This window comes from Oryctolagus cuniculus, chromosome 3 (genome assembly GCF_051225735.1).
Source record: "Oryctolagus cuniculus isolate XC-2025 breed Fujian yellow rabbit chromosome 3, ASM5122573v1, whole genome shotgun sequence".
Classification (NCBI taxonomy): domain Eukaryota; kingdom Metazoa; phylum Chordata; class Mammalia; order Lagomorpha; family Leporidae; genus Oryctolagus; species Oryctolagus cuniculus.
The window spans coordinates 66,939,754-66,960,000 of record NC_142869.1 but is presented as its reverse complement, the minus strand read 5'-3'; the positions used below and the strand labels follow the sequence as shown (position 1 = coordinate 66,960,000).

At 38.5% G+C, this 20,247-nt stretch overlaps 1 protein-coding gene and 1 pseudogene across 4 annotated transcripts in view; one reads left to right on the top strand and one right to left on the bottom strand.

The window, feature by feature from the left end:
- Window positions 1-20,247, bottom strand: part of OLA1 (Obg like ATPase 1) — a 184,608-nt gene that overhangs the window by 97,647 nt on the left and 66,714 nt on the right. The gene's annotated exons all lie outside the window — the stretch shown is intronic.
- LOC108176906 (large ribosomal subunit protein eL30 pseudogene) lies at window positions 5,455-6,043 on the top strand (annotated as a pseudogene).

Sequence of the window (20,247 nt, the reverse complement as noted above, 5' to 3'; positions counted from 1 at the left end):
AAGACAAACCAATATTATCTCTAAATAAAAGTGTGGATACCTGACCTAAAAAAAAAGTTTTCTCATTTGGAACACAGACTATTTAGCCAAATAAATAAAGATTATTTAAAAATAAAACTTTTAAAATACAGCATTTAAAGTTGTTTTAAATTTATACGGTATCTTTTTCCATATAGACAAGCTCAGAATTGGCATTGACTCAATACAAAGAACTAACAAGAGGACCAAATACATTTGGTGATGCCACCAAGAAATATGTTAGTGCCGTTTACATGAACAATAAACTTCACTACATAGTTAATGAAGACAAAACATTTTATTACAATTCTAGCAATGAAATTTCATCAGAATTATACTGCTTTGACTCTCATAACAATGTGATGTTTTAAACCAGTACTGTGAGGTATTACCATAACAAGAAAGATGATACTTTTAGTCAAGAATCAAAGGAAGTTAATTCCTAAATTTTAATATTAATTTATGTATTTGAAATGCACAGAGAGAGAGAGAGCGTGCACATGCTGGAAGCCAGGAACTTCCTCAGCAGCTCTTACATGGGTGGCAGTACTTGGGCCATCATCTGCTGCCTCCCAGGCACATTAGCAGGGAGCTGGATCTGAAGCAGAGTAGCCCAGATTCAAATCAGGCACTTCAATATGAGATACAGACATCCCAAGTGGCAGCTTAACCTTCTGTGCCATGTCTGTTTGTAGTTACCTGTTTTAACAGGCATTTCTTTCCCTCTCCAAATCAACAGAATTGCAAACAAGTGTTCAAGTTTGACAGTGATAACACTTTTATCTTCTCAACACTGATCTACACTCTCTCTGACCTCTAACTTTGTCTCAGGAACTTAGGTGGTTTCAGGGTACAGCAGCATTTCCTCTGCCCACAGTGACCAGCCAAGGACTGGGCATGTGACCTAAGCTGACCAAGTGGAATAAATCTCAAAATGTGTTTATTGTAAGGATGGAACCAATCACACTTTCTTCCCTGATGGTTGTTTTATGGCCAGTGAGATGCTAGAAGCCATCTTAATACCATAAGAATAACTAGTCGTAGGAAAAAGCTGGTCAAGGCAGAGTACAGACAGACAGAAAGAAATTTAGCTCTCAAGGAGTAGCTTGGTATTTTTGTTTGTTTTTTAAAGATTTATTCATTTACTTAAAAGGCAGAGAGAGAGAGAAAGAGAGGGGCGGGGGGAGGGAGAGAGATCTTCTATTCACTGGCTCACTCCTTAAATGGCCGCAACAGCCAGGACTGGGCCAGCCTGAAGCCAGGAACCAGTAATATCATTGCAGTTTCCCACGTAGGTACAGAGATCGAAGCATCTGAGCCATCCTCTGTTGCTCTCCCAGGCACACCAGCAGGGAGCTGGTTCAGAAGTGGAGCAGCCAAGACTTGAACCAGCATCCACCCAGGATCAGCTACACCATAGTGCCCACCCCAGGGGCAGTTTTGAGTCAGTGGATTAAGTACTGCCTGAAACAACCTATCTTGTCTTTTTAGTAATGTGACTCAACAGACTACCTTTATTTTTAGTCATACTGAAGTGGATGTTTTAGTAACACAATTCATACACAATGCTTCCTACCATAAGTTTAATAATGAGGATCTACTACCCCATGTTCTGGATAAAGACAAAGGTCCTGTCTTCGAAAATCATGAGTTCAGCCATGAACTTGCCCAAATCATGTGGCTAACAACAATCTTTCCGACCTCAAGTTTCTTCATCTCCAAATACAGGTAATATGCACTAAAAAAAAAAGAATTATGGGGTAAAATCTCCGGCAAAAGAAGGTACAAAACTCATGTTGGTCCTAACTCCCCTTTTCTAGAGATTCCAAGCCTAGTAAATGTTTGCTCCCTTACACCTAAATCTAAAGTTGTCCAACTCGAGTTTTATTTCTTTCTCAAATACAGAATGGCTGAAATAATGTTCAAGCCCTTATCATATGCAAGAATATATCACCAAAGGAATTGTATTGACTTATCAAAGTAAATAATCTCATTATCAGAGACAAACTGAAACACAATGTATAAGATAATGAGAATTTTCCCGTTTTTCATGGTCCAGCAAGTGTTTTAACATTCATAGCACAAATGTCATCTCCTAACATCAGATAGTATCTGAAAAGTTTTTTAAAAAATACCCGATGAACATCTTATTTTTTAAACAATTTAAGAAATTTTGATTTACACCTTAAAAGTACTCTAATTCATTGACAAGAGGGACCTAAATTCATATCCTGTGGAGCAGAAAGATGTAACAAAGCCTCTGAAAAGTAGTTTCCTAGGCAGACTAAGAGCAGCCATCAGTGATGAGCAAGCAGACACAGAAGACTAGGAATCTCTTCCAGAAACCCAGCAATGAAAGTGGCAGTGTAGGTTCACACAGCAGGGAACATGAACTAGAACTCTCAACAACCAAAAAAGAAAAGATTAGCAGCCAACTCAAATTCTTTGAGAATATCATAGATCTAGCTAAGCATTTGCTTGAGTGAGGTTCTGATCCCAAGAGGAAAGTTATTTCTGCTGCTACTATTGCAAAGTATAATAGTGCTTCCTTTATCATTTTGCCAAGTATCGCCATCTATGCAATGTTAAATATCTGCAAAATTTTGTTCTGTAATTATAGAGAACTACAAAATCTGTTAGTGATAATCATCAGTATTATCTTTAAAATAATGGAGCATAAAATGTGGTAAAATATATTTCTTGTACTGCTGGTTTATCTAGTACTCCAATTTATGGCCCCAAATTACCATGCTTTAAGATTTCATTAACTTTGACCTTCTTTCATGTAAAAGTATCTGCTTTCTTCTTCTATAACACCTGTTGAGAATTCACTTTAAATCTTCTATAAGTTGTGCATCCCTAATTTGAAAATCCAAACCCAACATGCTGCAAAATCTGAGACTCTTTGAGTGTCATATCAGCACTCAAAGAAATTTGGATTTTCAGTGTTAGCATAGTGCACAGTGAGTTAAGCTGCCACTTGTGATGCAGGCATCCCATATCAAAATGCTCGTTCAAGTCCTGGATGCTCCATTTCTAATTCAGTTCCCTACTAAATGGGACTGGAAAAGCAGAAGATGGACTAAGTACTTGGGTTCCTTCCACCCACATGGGGGATCTGGACGGAGTTCCTGGATCTTGGCTTGTGTCTGACCCAGCTCCAGCTGTTATAACCATTTGGGGAGTAAACCAGGGCATGGAGATCTCTCTGTGTCTCTCCATCTCTGCTTTTCAAATAAATAAAAAATTATAAAAAATTTTTGGACTTTGGAGTATTTCAGATTTCAGTTTTTCTGATTGGGGTGCTCAACATGTAAAGTCTACACAAACATGAAATCTTGTACTGTTGTACATCCCCTCCCTTCAATTTTAAATAAAGAAGTCAACCAATGGTTGAGCCATAATTATTATGCAAATTAAAGATTAAGTCACCTTATGAGGAATTTACAATTATATCTTAGATAAGGCATCTTGAGTAAATTCAAAAAGAAAGGGAAGGAACCCAGAAGTCAATACATTTTGCCTTTTTCCAGGGGGGGAAATATTCTCCATTAGATTATCGGTAAATATTAACTGCAACAGTTTCATCATTAGCACACTAGACTGAATCGTTTCCATCTTCTTCAACTTGCCCCTAAAGACTACATGAGATGGCTGGCGCCGCGGCTCACTAGGCTAATCCTCCGCCTTGCGGCGCTGGCACACCGGGTTCTAGTCCCAGTCGGGGCTCCGGAACAGCTCTCTGCTGTGGCCAGGGAGTTCAGTGGAGGACAGCCCAAGTACTTGGGCCCTGCACCCCATGGGAGACCAGGAGAAGTACCTGGCTCCTGCCATCGGATCAGCGCGGTGCGCCGGCCGCAGCGCGCCGGCCAAGGCGGCCATTGGAGGGTGAACCAACAGCAAAGGAAGACCTTTCTCTCTGTCTCTCTCTCTCACTGTCCACTCTGCCTGTCAAAAAAAAAAAAAAAAAAAAAGACTACATGAGATAGAAGGACTCTAGCATAAGTAAATTCACAATATTTAGAAATGTAATCTTTATAATTGTCAATTATTCATTCAACAAAATTTATTATATAATAATTGAGATAGGATAGTAACACATTAATACTGAAAAATACTACAACAATCAGTATAAATTATATTTTGGTAATAAGTTAAACTTAACTATAAATCTCAAATACATTTTTCCTAAGATTTAAAACTCACTGCTTTAATAATGCATGCATGCCATTACATAGTAAGTAAAATACTAGAATATGATTGTGATAGGAAAAATTATATTGCAGCTTTGTTTTGCCATTGAGTTATTAGGTAGCCTAAATTCTACCCAAAGAGTTCCATTTTCAATAATGGCATAGTAAAATATCACTAGAAAACTACTAGTCCCTACCCTGGGAGGGAAAAAGCACTATGAAGCATGGGTAGGATATAAAAGGGAGCTACTAAATGCACTGGGGAGCAAAGGAAATCAGACTGATTGCAAGTACATGCTCAAAGGAGGGGAATTACACATGAAGTGAATTCTGCTTTTCAAGCTTTTCAGCTCCAGGCCAGGTGTTGGCAGGACAGCTCAGGAAGCAGACAAACCATAGTCTTTCTGGCCTGAAGAATCAGAAAACTAAAGTCAGAGAACTATGATGATGAAAGAGTGAAAGGAAAGGGGAAAAAAAAAATAGGAAGAATCCCACAAATCTGTATATATACCACTTCGACCAACACCAGAACCATGCACAGGAAGAGCGGATTCACAGCAGACCAGCTAAAGGCAAATACCTTAATTGAGACTAGAGTTACCATGTAAGAAACAGACTGCAGTTCAAGTTCAAATGCCTACTAATGCAAAACAAATACCACTTCTCAGGGAAAAACAAGGGAATTCAAAATCACTACAACTTACAATCTACAATTACTAAAGATAAAATTGAGCATATTGCTAACAGAAATAAAATAGGTAAAGCTGTGCTTGAGGATAACCAAGATATTAAAATAGCTGAGAAAAATGTTAAGGTGCCTATAAAACTACTTCCAATAAATAAAAGTAAATAATACACATCATTAGCAAACAGACAGGCTTCTCCAGAAGAGAAATAGAAATAGTGACAGGCAAGTACAGAGGGAGGGAGGGGGGAAAGGAATGGATTTAGAATGATAAATACCTATCTTTAAAGGGGGGGAGGGGACTATATGGACATAACAGCCAAACTGAGGTAAGTAAGGAAAGAGTACAAAGCTAAGTTAATACAAACTGTGTAGTCCAAACAGCACAAAGAAATAAGACTGAACAAAAACAGCCTCAGGGACCTATTAGCTAATAAGAAATGATCCAACATGCATGTAATTGGGGTCGTAGAAGCAGAAGGAAAAGAGATGAAGAAAAAACATATTTAAAGAATTAATGAATAAAAATTTACCCAACTTATTGAAAATGGAAATTTATAGATTGGAGTTCAATGACCACCAAGGAGGGTAAACTAAAAATTACTACAAAAGGCAGGCAGCTGTTCTTGCTTAGGGGCCATGTAGTACCTAAGACATGAAGATGGTAGCTGCATAGAAGATGAAAAAGTCACTGCAGTTGATCAACTTTAGGCTCCAACTTGTTATGAAAAGTGGAAAACACGTGCCGGGGTACAAGCAGAATCTGAAGTTGATCAGATGAGGTAAAGCAAAATGGGTCATCCTTGCCAACAACTACTCAGCTCTGAGGAAATCAGAAACAGAGTACTATACCATGGTGATCAAAACTGGTTTCTGTTATTACAGTGGTGGTAATATTGAATTGGGCACAGCATAAAGGAAACCCTGGAGTATGCCCACTGGCTATCATTGATCCAGGTAATTATGATGTCATTAGCAGCATTCCAGAATAGATTGGTAAAAGAAAAAACATGCAGGTTTTTTCTATAATAAAACTTGCCATAAATTGTTTTATTTAAAAAAAAACTATGGGGCAGGCATTTGGCACAGCAGTTAAGACATAACTTGGAGTGCCTAGATTCAAATCCTGGCCCTGCTTCAGATTCCAGTTTCCTGTTAATGTGCACCCTGGGAGGCAGCAGGCAATGGCCCAGACACTTGAGTCCCTGCCAATAATGTAGGAGACCTGGGCCAAGTTCTACACTCCTGGTTTTGGCCTGGTCCACCCTCAGCTGATGCAGGCATTTGGGGAATGAATCAGTGAATAAAGATCCCTCTCTCTGTGTGCACCTTTCAAATAAATAAAAAATGTTTACAAAAGAAGTACATGCTGAGTCACATCCAATGGCTGAACAGAATAGCAGAAGTATAACTCAAACATTAGAGGTAAAAAGTACAGGACAGGTATTGTGGCACAGCAGGGTAAAACATTGCTTGGGATACCTGCATCCCACTTAGAGTGCCAGTTCAAGTTGTAGCTACTCCACTTCCAACCCAGCTCACTGCTAATGCGTCTGGGAGCACAATGGATGATAGCTCAAGTACTTCAAACCTGGAAAGAGTTCGTGGTTCCTGGTTTCAGCATGCCTCCATTTGGAGAGTGAACCATTGTCTGAAAGATCCCTCTTTGTCAGTCTGTGTAGCAAAGTGACTATTAATATAAAATTTGAAGCAACAATGAGATAATAAAAAAAATGCACAGGAAGACAAAGGAAGAGTAGCAGTAAGAAAGAGCACACAAACACAAATCCAAGTCTATCAATAAATCTTTCAGATAATAGACTAAGTAGCTTAAAAGGTATTGACAGAATTCATGATAAAATAGAGCACCATCCTCTGCTATGTATTAGAATTGTACTTTAAATATAAAGACATGGATAAACTGAAAGTAAATGGATGGGCCGGCGCTGCGGCTCAATAGGCTAATCCTCCGCCTTGCAGCCCCGGCACACCGGGTTCTAGTACCGGTCGGGGTGCCGGATTCTGTCCCGGTTGCCCCTCTTCCAGGCCAGCTCTCTGCTATGGCCCGGGAGTGCAGTGGAGGATGGCCCAAGTGCTTGGGCCCTGCACCCCATGGGAGACCAGGAGAAGCACCTGGCTCCTGCCATCGGATCAGCGCGGTGCACCGGCCACAGCGCGCCAGCCGCGGCGGCCATTGGAGGGTGAACCAACGGCAAAGGAAGACCTTTCTCTCTGTCTCTCTCTCTCACTGTCCACTCTGCCTGTCAAAAAAAAAAAAAAAAGAAAGTAAATGGATGGAAAATAATAAGCATATAGATATAAAATAGCTACATTAATACATAGAAATATATAAATATACTTTAATAGCTACATTAACAACATATAAAACTGTTTTCAAAATAAAAGTATCAGTAGAGATAGAGATTTTATAATAAGAAAAAAATACAGTAGTCCCTCTTTATCCATGACTTAACTTTCCATGGTTTCATTCTCAGTCAATTAGAACCAGAAAATATACTAAATAGAAAATTTCAAAAATTAACAGTTCCTAGGGTTTTTTTTTTTTCTTTTTTAATTTTTGACAGGCAGAGTGGACAGTGAGAGAGAGAGACAGAGAGAGAAAGGTCTTCCTTTGCCGTTGGTTCACCCTCCAATGGCCGCCGCTGCAGCCGGCGCACCGCACTGATCCGATGGCAGGAGCCAGGATCCAGGTGCTTTTCCTGGTCTCCCATGGGGTGCAGGGCCCAAGCACCTGGGCCATCCTCCACTGCACTCCCTGGCCATAGCAGAGAGCTGGCCTGGAAGAGGGGCAACCGGGACAGAATCCGGTGCCCTGACCGGGACTAGAACCCGGTGTGCCGGCGCCACAAGGTGGAGGATTAGCCTATTGAGCCACGGTGCCGGCTAACAGTTCCTAGGTTTTAAATCGCACACCTTTCTGAGTAGTATGATAAAATTTTGTGCTGACTCATGCTGTCCTTCCTTGGTCGTGAACCATCCCCTCTGTCTTACAATAGCCACACTGTATACGCTAGCTGCTCTTAGTCACCTCCTAGCCATCTAGGTTGTCAGATCAACTGTTGAACAATCACAGTATTTGTGTTCAGGTAATGTTTATTTTACTTAATACTGGCCCCAAAGCACTACAACAATGATGCTGGCAATTCAGATATGCCAGAGACCTAATATACCTTCTTTAAATGAAAAGGTGAAAGCTCTTGACTTAATAGGAAAAAACATAGCAAATATACAATGTATTATCTGTAGTTTCAGGTACTTCCTAGAGGTCTTGGAACATCCCCCTGGTATAAGGAGAAACTACTGTAAAAATTCACTCAGAAGGCACGATATGCATATAATGTATATGTGCCTTATAACAGCTTCACAATATAGGAAGCCAAAACTCACAGAATTAAAAATGAAATGGATCCCTCCAAAACCAGAAGTAGAAATCTTATACCCTTCTCTGAATTAAGTTGTTGGAACGACAACAAAAAATAATCAGTAAAGACAAAAAGATCCAAACAAGATTCAAAAATGTTACCAATCATTCTATTTACTTACTGGAAAGGCAGAGAGAGATTGACAGAGGGACGAATAGAGATCTCCTATTGGCTGATTCATTCTCCCAAATGCGCACAACAATCAGGGCTGGGTCAGGCAAAACCAGGAGCTGGGAATGCTGTGCAGGTCTCCATATGGTATAGGTGGCAGAGACCCAACTACTTGCTGCCTCCCAGGATATGCATTAGCATTAAATTTAAACAAGGAAGGAGTGGAGACCTGAATTTAGGTACTTTAATATAGGATACAAGTGTCCCAGGAGGTGGCTTAACTGCTATGCCAAATGCCCACCCCATTACCAATCATCTTGACTTAATATTAACATTACATCCAATAAAAAGAAAACTTTCTTTTCATGAGTACACAGTTCTTAGGGTTTAGACTACATACTGAACCAAATATCAAATCTCAATAAATTGAATTTTATTTATTTTCATTTTCTTTGAAAGAGAGGGGAGAAAGAGGAAGAGACAGGATTGTCTGGTTCACTCCCCAAATATCTGCAACAGCCACAGCTAAGCCAGGATAAAGCCAAGAATTGGGAAGACAATCTTGGTCTCCCACATGTGTAGCTAAGATCCAACTACTTGATCCTCAATAAATTTAAAAAAACTGAAACCATACAGATGATGATTCATTTCTATAAAGGGATTACATTAGTAATCAAGATGCAAGTATTTAATACAACAGGTAGGTCATAACATGGGATGCCCACATCCCTTATGAGAGTGCCTGGGTTTGAGTCCTGCCTCTGCTTCCAATCCAGCTTCTTGCTGCTATGAAGCAGCAGGTAACGTTCAAGTAGACCTAGATTGGGGTACAGGCTCCCGGTTTCAGTATGGCCCAGCCCTGGCCACTGTGGGCTTTTGGGAGAGTGAACCAACACATAAAAGATCTCTTTATGTCTCTGTGTGTATGCATGTAAAGACTTGTATTCTGTAACCTAAAAATATTACTGAGAAAAGACCTAAATAAATTTATCATATTCATGAATTGGTACTCTCCACAGGCAGTTTCAATACATATAGTCAAAAGTCAGTGAAATTCCAGTGGATATTTTTACAAGAAAATGATAAGCTGAATAAAATTTCTCAAACATATGAAAGAGCTAGAAAAGCTAAAACAAATTTGAAAAAGAACAGTCAGAAAATCTATAATTCCTGATTTCAAGACTTACTATAAAGTTAAATAACCAAGACAGTGTGGTATTGGCAGAAGAATAAACCAAGACTAATGGAACAGAATAGACCCACATTTGATCCCCCAGATTAGTTAACTGATTTTTGACAAGGTGCCAAATGCGTTCAGTGAGAGAAAAGATATCCATTCTAACAAATGATTCTGGCACAACTAGTTAAATGTATGGAAGAAAATTAACTTCAACTCCCTACCTCATGCTATGTGTAAAATTAACTAGAAATGAGTGTAAGGGCTAAAATTATTATTAATAAAAGAAAATCTCTGGGACACTGGATTGGGTAGATTTCTTTTAAAGGACACAAAAAGTACAAATCATTGGGGGGAAATTGATAAAATTAATATCCTAGTGAAAAGCATATTAAAGAAAACAAAAAGACAAGCCACTGAGTAGGAGAAAATTTGATAAAACATGTATTTGCAAAAGTATTTGTATCCACACAATAAAAAGGACTCTTCTGGCTCAGAATATTACAATCTCCCAGTTAAAAACTGGCAAAAGATTTATACTGATACTTCATCAAATGTAAGCAGCACATGAAAAGATGCTTATCACTAATCACTTGGAAAATAAAAACTAAAGTCATAATGAAATATTCACTAAAATGTCTGAAATTTAAACTACTGATAATGTCAAGAGATAAAGAGTTCATGGAGGAACTGGAACTCTTCTTTGCTGATAAGAAATCAAAATGTTGGGGCCAGTGCTGTGGCTTAGCGGGTAAAGCCGCTGCCTGCAGCGCTGGCATCCCATATGGGCGCTGGTTTGAGTCCTGGCTGCTCCTCTTCTGATCCAGCTCTCTGCTATGGCCTGGGAAAGCCCACGTGGGAGACCCAGAAGAAGCTCCTGGCTCCTGGCTTCGGATCAGCACAGCTCCAGCTGTCCCAAGCCAATTTGAGAGTGAACCAGCAGATGGAAGACCTCTCTCTCTCTCTGCCTCTCCTTCTCTCTGTGTGTAACTCTAATGGAAGACCTCTCTCTCTCTCTCTCTCTCTCTCTCTCTCTCTCTGCCTCTCCTCTCTCTGTGTAACTCTGACTTTCAAATAAAAAAATAAAATCTTCAAAAAGAAAAATCAAAATGTTACAGTCACTTTAGAAAATGGGATAGCAGTTGCTTATACAGCTAAATACACCCTTCAGCAATCCTACTTCTAGATTTTTACCCAAAAGAAATAATGTCTACACAAACACTTGTACATAAATATTCATAATAAAACTTGGATATAATTGAAATGTCCATCAACTAATGAATGGATAAAGAAACTATGAAAGTTATTCTATTAAAAGCTACATAACAATAAGCAGAAACAAATATTTATGTATACCGTACTGATGAATCTCAAAAACAGTATGTCAGATTTTTTTGAAAAAATCAAACACAAAAGGCTATACACTATATGAAGCTCTCACAATGATAAAACCAAGATGATAGAAAGCTCATCAGTGGTTCCTTGAGGGTAAGGGCTGGGGGATAAGATCCACTCTACCAGGATATGGGAAAACATTTTAGATGATGAAACCATTGGGCATTCTGGTTTCTTCTTTTCCTTTTGGGGAGGTCAATTTTTTATTGATTTGAGAGACAAAAAGAGAGCTTCCATCTATGTTTCACTCCTCAAAGTGCTCACAAAAGTTGGGAACTCAATGCAAGTCTCCCATGTGTGTGGCAAGAACCCAGTTATTTGAGCCATCACCACTGCCTCCCAGGTTCCTCTTTAGCAGGAAGCTAGAGGTAAGAGCCAGAGAGAGGCATCAAACCCAGGCACTCTGAAATGCCTTAACCACTAGGTTAAACACCCACCTAACACTGTGTATTTTAATTGTGGTAGTGACTACTATATACAATAAACAGAATGTACCAAACTATATACTAAGAGTGCATGATTTTGTTATATGTATATTATATCTTAATGTTTGGAGAACACACCATATGGAGCAAAACTTGATATACATAACTCTGGGGCCTGTGTTGTGGTGCAGCAGGTTAAGCAGCTATCTGCAACTCTGGCATCCCATATAGGTAGCAATTTTGAGTCCCGGTTGCTCCACTTCTGATCCAGCGCCCTGCTGATGCACCTGGGAAAGCAGCGGCAGATGGCCTGAGGGCTTGAGTCCCTGTACTCCACATGGGAGCAGAGCAGGCAAACCTCAAATGGGCACCCATATGGGATGCTGGCAGCTTAACCTGTTGTGCCACAATGCCAATCTGTAAATCAATCTCAAAAATTATTCTAGAAGCTGGTGCTATGGCATCCCATGTGGGCACAGGCTCAAGTCCCAGCTGCTCCACTTCCCATCCAGTTTCCTGTGAATGCACTCAGGAAAGCAGAGGAAAATGGCTGAGGTCCTTGGGCTCCTGCACCCATGTGGGTGACCAAGATAAAGTTCCAAAATTCCTGACTTCAGCCTGGCCCAGCCCAGGTATTTATGGTCATTTGGGGATTGAATCAGTGGATGGAAGATTCTCCTTCCCTCCCTCTCTGTGTGTGTGTGTGTGTATGTGTCTGCCTCTTCTCTGTAGCTCTTTCAAATAAATAAATCTTTAAAAAATTATTATGGTCTCAGGTTTCTAGAAGTAAAAGTAAAAATTAACTTTTTAAATTTAATAAAAACAGAAAAGTTTGAATATGTATCCATTTAAAATATATGTTGTCACAAATATGTGTAATGAAAAACTTGTGGGAAACAATTTACTATAGAGGAGACTCACTCTCAATGGTTTGGGGGCATTTCTAAACTTCTTAGGTGATCCTGTGATTGTGCAAGAAGAGTCTTGACATAGTACTTAGGATATTTAAAGCTGAACATTTCTCTGTGGCTTGGACCTACAGAGAGAAAGAGCTTCTTATCGCTAAACTGTATGTGTGTCTGGAGGTGGGATGGGAGGAATGGATTAAAACAAAGAAAATAAAGTACATGTCTGCAAAAACTTTACTTTCAAAAGGAACCATTTTATTTTAGGTGTCAAACTCATCAATGCAAAATTTTGTTTTCAAAAGATTTCTTCAATAAAGTAGTTCATTTCTGTGCAATTTAGTTTGCTGTATTTTTACAAGCATCAGACTGAGCAAACCATGATTGAGAGAAGCCATCTTATGCACATTGCTGTTGTCCCACATCATTCAGAACAAACCTTTTTAGATCGTTAACTACCACAGGAGTGCTGATTACACAGGCACCAGCAATTTCCTAACCAATGACCACCTGAACAATGATGTGTTCAGCTTCTCAGACCCTGCAGCCTTTCAAAGGTGAATCATTTCACAGTTTGGAACTAGATCTCCATAGCAACTTCCCTTTGAGGGTTTTAGAATCACCATCCAGTAATTCTATGATCATCAAGCTCAACCATTCCCAATGGTTCTTTTCACAGCAGATGGAAAAAGAAGCCTTGAAATTTTACAGTCTATTTCAAGCAATTCATCTGGCAGCCTATTAGAATTCAAAATATTTCGACCTTCAATCACAAAGCATGTTATCTGAAGCTGTGGTGATCTCAAGTCAAGACAAGCAGACGTTTTAGTCTAATCATCCATGATGAGAAGAGACTGACAAAAACTCTTAATTCAACCACCATCAAAATGCTTATTTTAACTGCATGAAAGTCTTTCAACAGGCAATGAAAACACACCATGTACCATTTTATCACAACCTTCTGTTCAAGGAAAATATGAATTCTGAATATTGACATGGATCTCTGCACTTCTTGGACTGCTTGGAACAGATATGTTTTTTTAAAGTTAGCATAAACCCAATTTTAAAGCACTGCTATTCTCTGCCACAAAAGCCAGAAACTATAAGCAAATGGCAATGAACTTTTGAAGTCAGTCAATTTAATAAAATCAAGTACCCTGGATTGCTTACATTTTTTTTTCAGGCACACTGAAAGTGACTGATCAGAAAGTTTGTATTTATTCCTCAAGAAACTAATACCAATTAAAACAGAAGATAGATCCAAAAAAAATTACAAAAGTTGATGACTTATTGCTGGCTCAACTAATTCTCCAATGATCTGAAACATACTAACCCTCCTATTTTAAAAACATCTGCTAGAACCACATAAAAAAGCTGTATATATCAAACTGATACTGAAGTTAACAAGTCATTATTTATCCAAGGTTCAACTGTATGTAATAATTTCATTAAATAAGTTTCAGAATGTATTATAGGTTCTAACCAAATATAGGCATTTATTTAAATATTTATTATAGATGCTTACTGGCATTAGAAGAACATGCAAAAATTAACAAAACACATTCCTTAAGTGCTAACTAAATCAAAACACAGTTCCCTATAAAAAACTAAATTAATTTTAAGAATTACATAAAAAAAATGCTGATAAAGCAAAACAATTTGAGTTTATGAACCTACCTTCTTCCACAAAGCAATGCTATAAACATCAGTTTTAACACCTCAATGACTTGGAAAAATAAAATTTAAATTTAATGATTTCATAAGCAAAGAAAATTTCAATACACTTTAAGAGAAACACTTGAGTCACAGACATACATACATTTCATATGATAAAACTGTTACTACTTTCTGCAAAAAATGCATCAGCTAACTCATCTCTACATGGGCCTACAAACTAATATATTTAATTTTCAAATCAAATAAATATATGTTTATATATATATACACTATTCTCTGTTTAGTATCTTTAACCTAAACTTTACATGTGGCATAAATATCTAATCATAAAATGAGAGAAGATAACAAAATTATTTCACGTTGCAGACTGGTTCCCAAAAACTTATGCAAACCAAATAAACTCCTGACTTTTGAAAATTAAGTACCAGTTTTGAAAGGATGACTAAGTAAACTTAACAATTATTTCAATGAGACCAACATTAAATTTTGCCTCTAAGTAGTATTCTCTCTTGTTTTCAAAAGCTCCACATCCACCAGAAAGGAATGAACACAGCAAGAAAGTTGCCATAACATCATTATGGCAGCTACTGTCCTATTCTGAATTGGGCTGGTTTATGGTCTGAGCGATGTAACTGAAGCTTAATATATTTGAAATCATTGGAGGCTGGCGCTGTAGAATAGTAGGCTAAGCTTCAGCCTGCAGCATCAGCATCCCATGGATGCCAGCTCAGGTCCCACTGTTCTCTTCTGATCCAGCTCTCTGCTATGGCCTGGGAAAGCAAAAGATGGCCAAAGCACTTGGGACCCTACACCCATGTGCGAGACCCAGAAGAAGTTCCTGGCTCCTCGCTTCAGATGGGCCCAGCACCAGCCATTGTAGCCATTTAGGGAGTGAATCAATGGATAGAAGATCTTTCTGACTCTCCCTCTCTGTATGCAACTCTGCCTCTCAAATAAATGAATAAAATATTAATATATATATGAAAGTATTGGAGAATTAGTTGAACTGGGGAAAAGTCATCAATTTTTTTGTAGATTTTTTTTTTAGGATCTACCTTCCTGTTTTAATTGATATTAATTTTCTAAGGCCCAAGAAAAGTGAAAGTGCAGAAAGCCAGGTCAATATTCAGAATTTATATTTTCTTGAACAGAAAGTTTAAAACTATCTTAGACATAAAAGAAAAGTAAATGTGAATCCGAGAACAATGCTTAAGTTAAAAAGATAATGTACAGAAAAGTATATGCTCACAGAAGCATTTTAATTTTACAACCAGAGGAATGAGAAAAACACTAATGAAATTCTCTACTACTTAAAATTCTAAAAGTGTAATTTTATAGTTTGACAACAATGTGAGAAATTACTACCTAATAATGTCATACATACACTGAGACAGAAAAGTCTCAAAATAGTTATACAGAACATTCTTTCAAAATATGAGTTTAGTTTATTGGACATTCCAAACTTCAGGTCTCTATGCTGCATATTCAAATACATATCCTTGCTGGAGTAAAGGCTCACTTCTAGGAATCCTAGATTAACACAAGAATACTTAAAAACTCTTTCAGTTTTTAAAGATTTATTTATTTATTTGAAAGGCAGAGTTAGTGAGAGAGAGAGAATCTTCTAGTCTCCCACATAGGTGCAGGAATGAGGGACTTAGGTCATCTTCGGCTGCTTTTCCAGGCATTAATAGGGAGCTGGATCGAAGTGGAGAAGCCTGTACTGCAGGTTGCGGCCTAAGCTGCTGCGCCACAGTGCAGGCCTCAAAACTCAACATCAACAACTATGCAACCCAAAATATTTTTTCTCAACTATCTGAGAAACACAGAGAGACTCATATGGGGTAAACATATAAAGGCTCATAGACATATTTATTGGTTGTGACAAAATGTACTATAATAAGCTTCTTAAAACTATGCCTCTTGTAGCCAGTGCTGTGGTGCAGCAGGTTAAGGACCTGGCCTGAAGCGATAGCATCCCATATGGCCGCAGGTTTGAGACCCGGCTGCTCCACTTCTGGTCCAGCTCTCTGCTATGGCGTGGGAAAGCAGAAGATGGCCTAAATCTTTGGGCCCCTGCAACTGCGTGGGAGAGCTGGAAGAATCTCCTGGCCCTTGCTTTGGATCAGCGCAGCTCCAGCCGTTGCGGCCAAGTGGGAAGTGAACCAGTGGATGGAAGACCTCTCTCTCTCTCTCTCTCTCTCTCTCTCTCTCTCTCTCTCTGTGTGTGTGTGTGTAACTCTGACTTACAAATAAATAAATAAATCTTTAAAAAAATAAGAAACTATATCTCTTACAATGTAAAGCGGACTCATTTATTAACTAATTCTGAGTTATAATAACTTCATCATTTGTCTTTAAACTTTCATTTGCCTATTATTTTTATAAGGACAGATATGCTACAAATTTTACTGACTCAGACTTTAAGGTTTTACATACGACAGTATGGATACTTAGTAAATGTTTACTATCAATTATTCTATAGCAGTGATGGTTACAATTGAAAACTCCATGTTCTAGGCTGGTAACTAACTTTTCACTTGCCACTCACAAAAACAAGAACCAGAAATATAGACAGATTAATTGAAAAATATAATGAAATCAAAAATCCCGATATATGCTCATATTTTTATTTGTATCTCCCCTTTTCCCACCTAATTTATAAGAAACCTGCTCCTAATATTAAGTTAACATACAACTTCTTAGAGTAGCAGTCTAGGGTATCCTTAAGTTTATTTTATAACATATAATCAAGCAACATACTATAATTGAAGCACACTGAAAACAGCAGCTACTAGCTAATTAACATTAGCAGAAACATTTCTCTCAATGAAGATAAAAAAAAAAAACCCAAGGTACCATCATAAAATAGAGTTTGTTATATATATTGTATTTAAGTTACATGGAAAACACTCCTACATTCAGTCTAACACCAAGACACTTATAATACAAATGCAGCCATTTTTTTTCTTATCATAGTTTTATCTCCATCTTGACTACAAAATTCTGGGAACAGGTAAGTAAAATCAGACTATTCAACTTTAAGGACAGCCTCACAAATGCAGACATATAATCAGAGTACAGATTTGTTGTGTATACAGAAGTGTTTTACTGATCTATTTCTTCAACCAATATAGTAAAAGCATAGTTCCCACAGTACTTGACCTCTGACTGGGGCAGCAATCTAAAGCAAAGCACCTCTAGCAAATGTGTTATTCCTCAGACAAGACAGCAGGATGCAGTATAATGGCTGAAACTTTTTTGCTAAAGACAGTCATACTGCTTCACTGATACTCTGAGTCTCCGCTGACTGCCTTCTGAACACAAAACTTGGGGAAAATCCTTTTCTATTAGATTAACTAGCCCTACTAGAATATTTAAGTATGAAAAGGTAAGCTACATTAGGATTTTAGCATATATCACTTAACCCTAAATATGTGAGAAGAAATATAAATCAAAAGTCATAAAAGTATTTGTTTTAAGAAGCATTCATGATAAATGCCAAAGCCTTAAAAATAAACAAAAACTGGGGCTGGCACTGTGGCGAAGCAGATAAAGCCATTGCCTGCAGTGCTGGCATCCCATATGGGTGCCTACTTGAGCCCAGGCTGCTCCACTTCTGATCCAGCTCCTGCTGATGGCCTGGGAAAGCAGTGGAGGATGGCCCAAGTGCTTGGGCCCCTGCACCCACATGGGAGACCTGGAAGAAGCTGCTGGCTCCTGGCTCCCGGTTTTGGATCAATTCAGCTTCAGCCATTGCAACCATTCGGGGAGTGAACCAGTGGATGGGAGATCTCTCAGTTTTTGTCTCCCTCTCTCTGTAACTGCTGCCTTTCGAAAAAAATCAATCTTAATTTTTTTTTTTTTAAAGAAAAACAAGTTTCATTGAAAAGAAGAAGGGGGGAGGTGTATGCATGAGGGCCAAGGAGAGTTTTGCTTTGGTTTGTCTGGTTTTCCTCTTTTTAAAAAGATGAGTGAGATTACAGAATGCTCCCATGTTCAAGGGAAGAAATCAATAAAGAGAAAATATAATACAGAAAAGGCACAACAGCAAGATCACAGCCGTATATGCCAGAAAGAGCAGCAGATTTAATGTGCAAGTGGAGGGGTTGGCCTTGGCAGGGACAATTCCTTTACCTGTTATGAAGAAGAAAGGTGCAGGTGGATGAAGGATGACAGACTTGAAAGATACTGGACCCTACTCTGATCCAGAGCACTAGCAATGGCTGTTGCCCCTGTTCACAGATATTTACAAGCTTTGTTCCTGTACATACATCAATTCTTACTCAAATATCAATCTCTCAGTGAGTACTACCCTTATAGTCTTTAAAACTGCAAATCCCACAGAAATACTGTACTATCCCACTTTCCTACTTTTTCACTTCTGTATTCATTCCTATCTAATATACAATGTATCTTAAGCAATTTGTTCAGTATATATCTATGCCTTGAGAATTTAAGCACTTTGAAAGCACAGACTTTTGTCTTTTATTCCTATCATATCCCTGAGTGAATGAATTATGGAAGAGGGGACAGATAATTCTATTTCTGCTTTCTTAACAAAATCAAGAACTTGGAGAGCAAGAAGATGTTAAATACTTGAAGAACTGAGCATTAGAAACAAACTAAATATCTATCACTGACATATTGCAGTACGGTCCTATGATGGAATGCTACACAATCATTAAAAAGAAAAAGGGGGAGTAAGTATTTGGCTAGCACTTAAGACACCACTGGGACCCCTACATTCCACGTCAGAGTGCCTGGGTTCAAGTCCTAGATTCACTCTCATTTCCAGTTCCCTGCTAATATGTACCCTGGGCGACAGCAAAGATGGCTGCTTATATATCCTTATATGCTATACTGGAGACCCAGATTGAGTTCCCAGCTCCTGGTTTTGGTTTGGCCCAGCCCTGATTGTTGCAAGTGTTTTTTTGTTTGTTTGTTTGTTTGTTGTTGTTAAATATTTATTTGAAAGGCAGAGTTACAGAAAGAAAGAGGGAGAGGGAGAGGGAGAGGGAGAGGGAGAGAAAGACAGAGATCTTCAATCCACTGGTCCACTTGCCAAATGGCTGCAATGGCTGGAGCTGGACCGATCTGAAACCAGGAGCCAGGAGCTTCCTCCAGGTCCCCCACATGGGTACAGGGGCCCAGGTACTTGAGCCATCCTCTGCTGCTTTCCCAGGCACATCAGCAAGGAGCTGGATCAGAAGTGGAACAGCTAGGATTCTAACTGGCACCCATATGGGATGCTGGTGCTAGCAGCTTTACATGCTATGCCATAGTGCCAGCCCCAGCTGGCAAATATTTGGGGGAATGAACCCACAGATGAGAGCTCTCTGTTTCTATGTCTCTCAAATAAATATAAATAAGTAAAATAATTTTTAAAAAAGATTTATATGTACTATATGTACATGAAACTATTCAGTTTTTTGCAAAAACACACTATAAAATAAAATACAACATAATAAGTTATCCTTTGTGATTTAAAATAAAATAATATCTGAATGTGTACTTGTGTGCTAAGCAATACTCTAAGGGTTCTGTATCCTATCAACAACCTAACTATTATAATCACCTTTCTACAATGAAGAAACAGGAAAGCTAAAGTTGATGTCTTATTTTTAGGTGTATGTATATATAGACATGGATGTGCACACAACACAAAAATCTAAATTCTGAAAGGATAGCCACCAAAAAGTTAGCAGTTCATCTACTTCTGTGAGGTATAAGCAAATGTTGAAGAGGGTGAAAGCATGGCATCTATAGCACAAATTTATTACTGTGGTCAATTATCAGATGCAACATAATTCTTATTTCTCTCAAATGAAAAAATTCCACTGTTGCCACTCTCCCTAATTCAGCATGTTGTCAACAACTTTCACAAAAAGGTTTCTCCAGGGTAGGGCTATATGTCTTTCTGTCTTGTCTGTAAGATGCCTTGCAATGTGTGAGACATTCTGAGTTCACTTAATAGTGACAAGAATACTGTCTACTCCTCCATCTCCAATTACCCTCTAGGGGATAAACTAAAACTTTTCTACAAATGCTGGTATCTCCTGTTTGTCAAAATTTAACTCTACAAAGTACGCGTGTGCAGGTTCAGTCAGCAAAATGTTAAAGAAAGCTTCACTTTTAGATGGCTCCACATGTGCACAAACCTCTAAAGACACCATGAAAGAAAACTCCAACATTTCTTTAACAAGATAAGAAAAAGT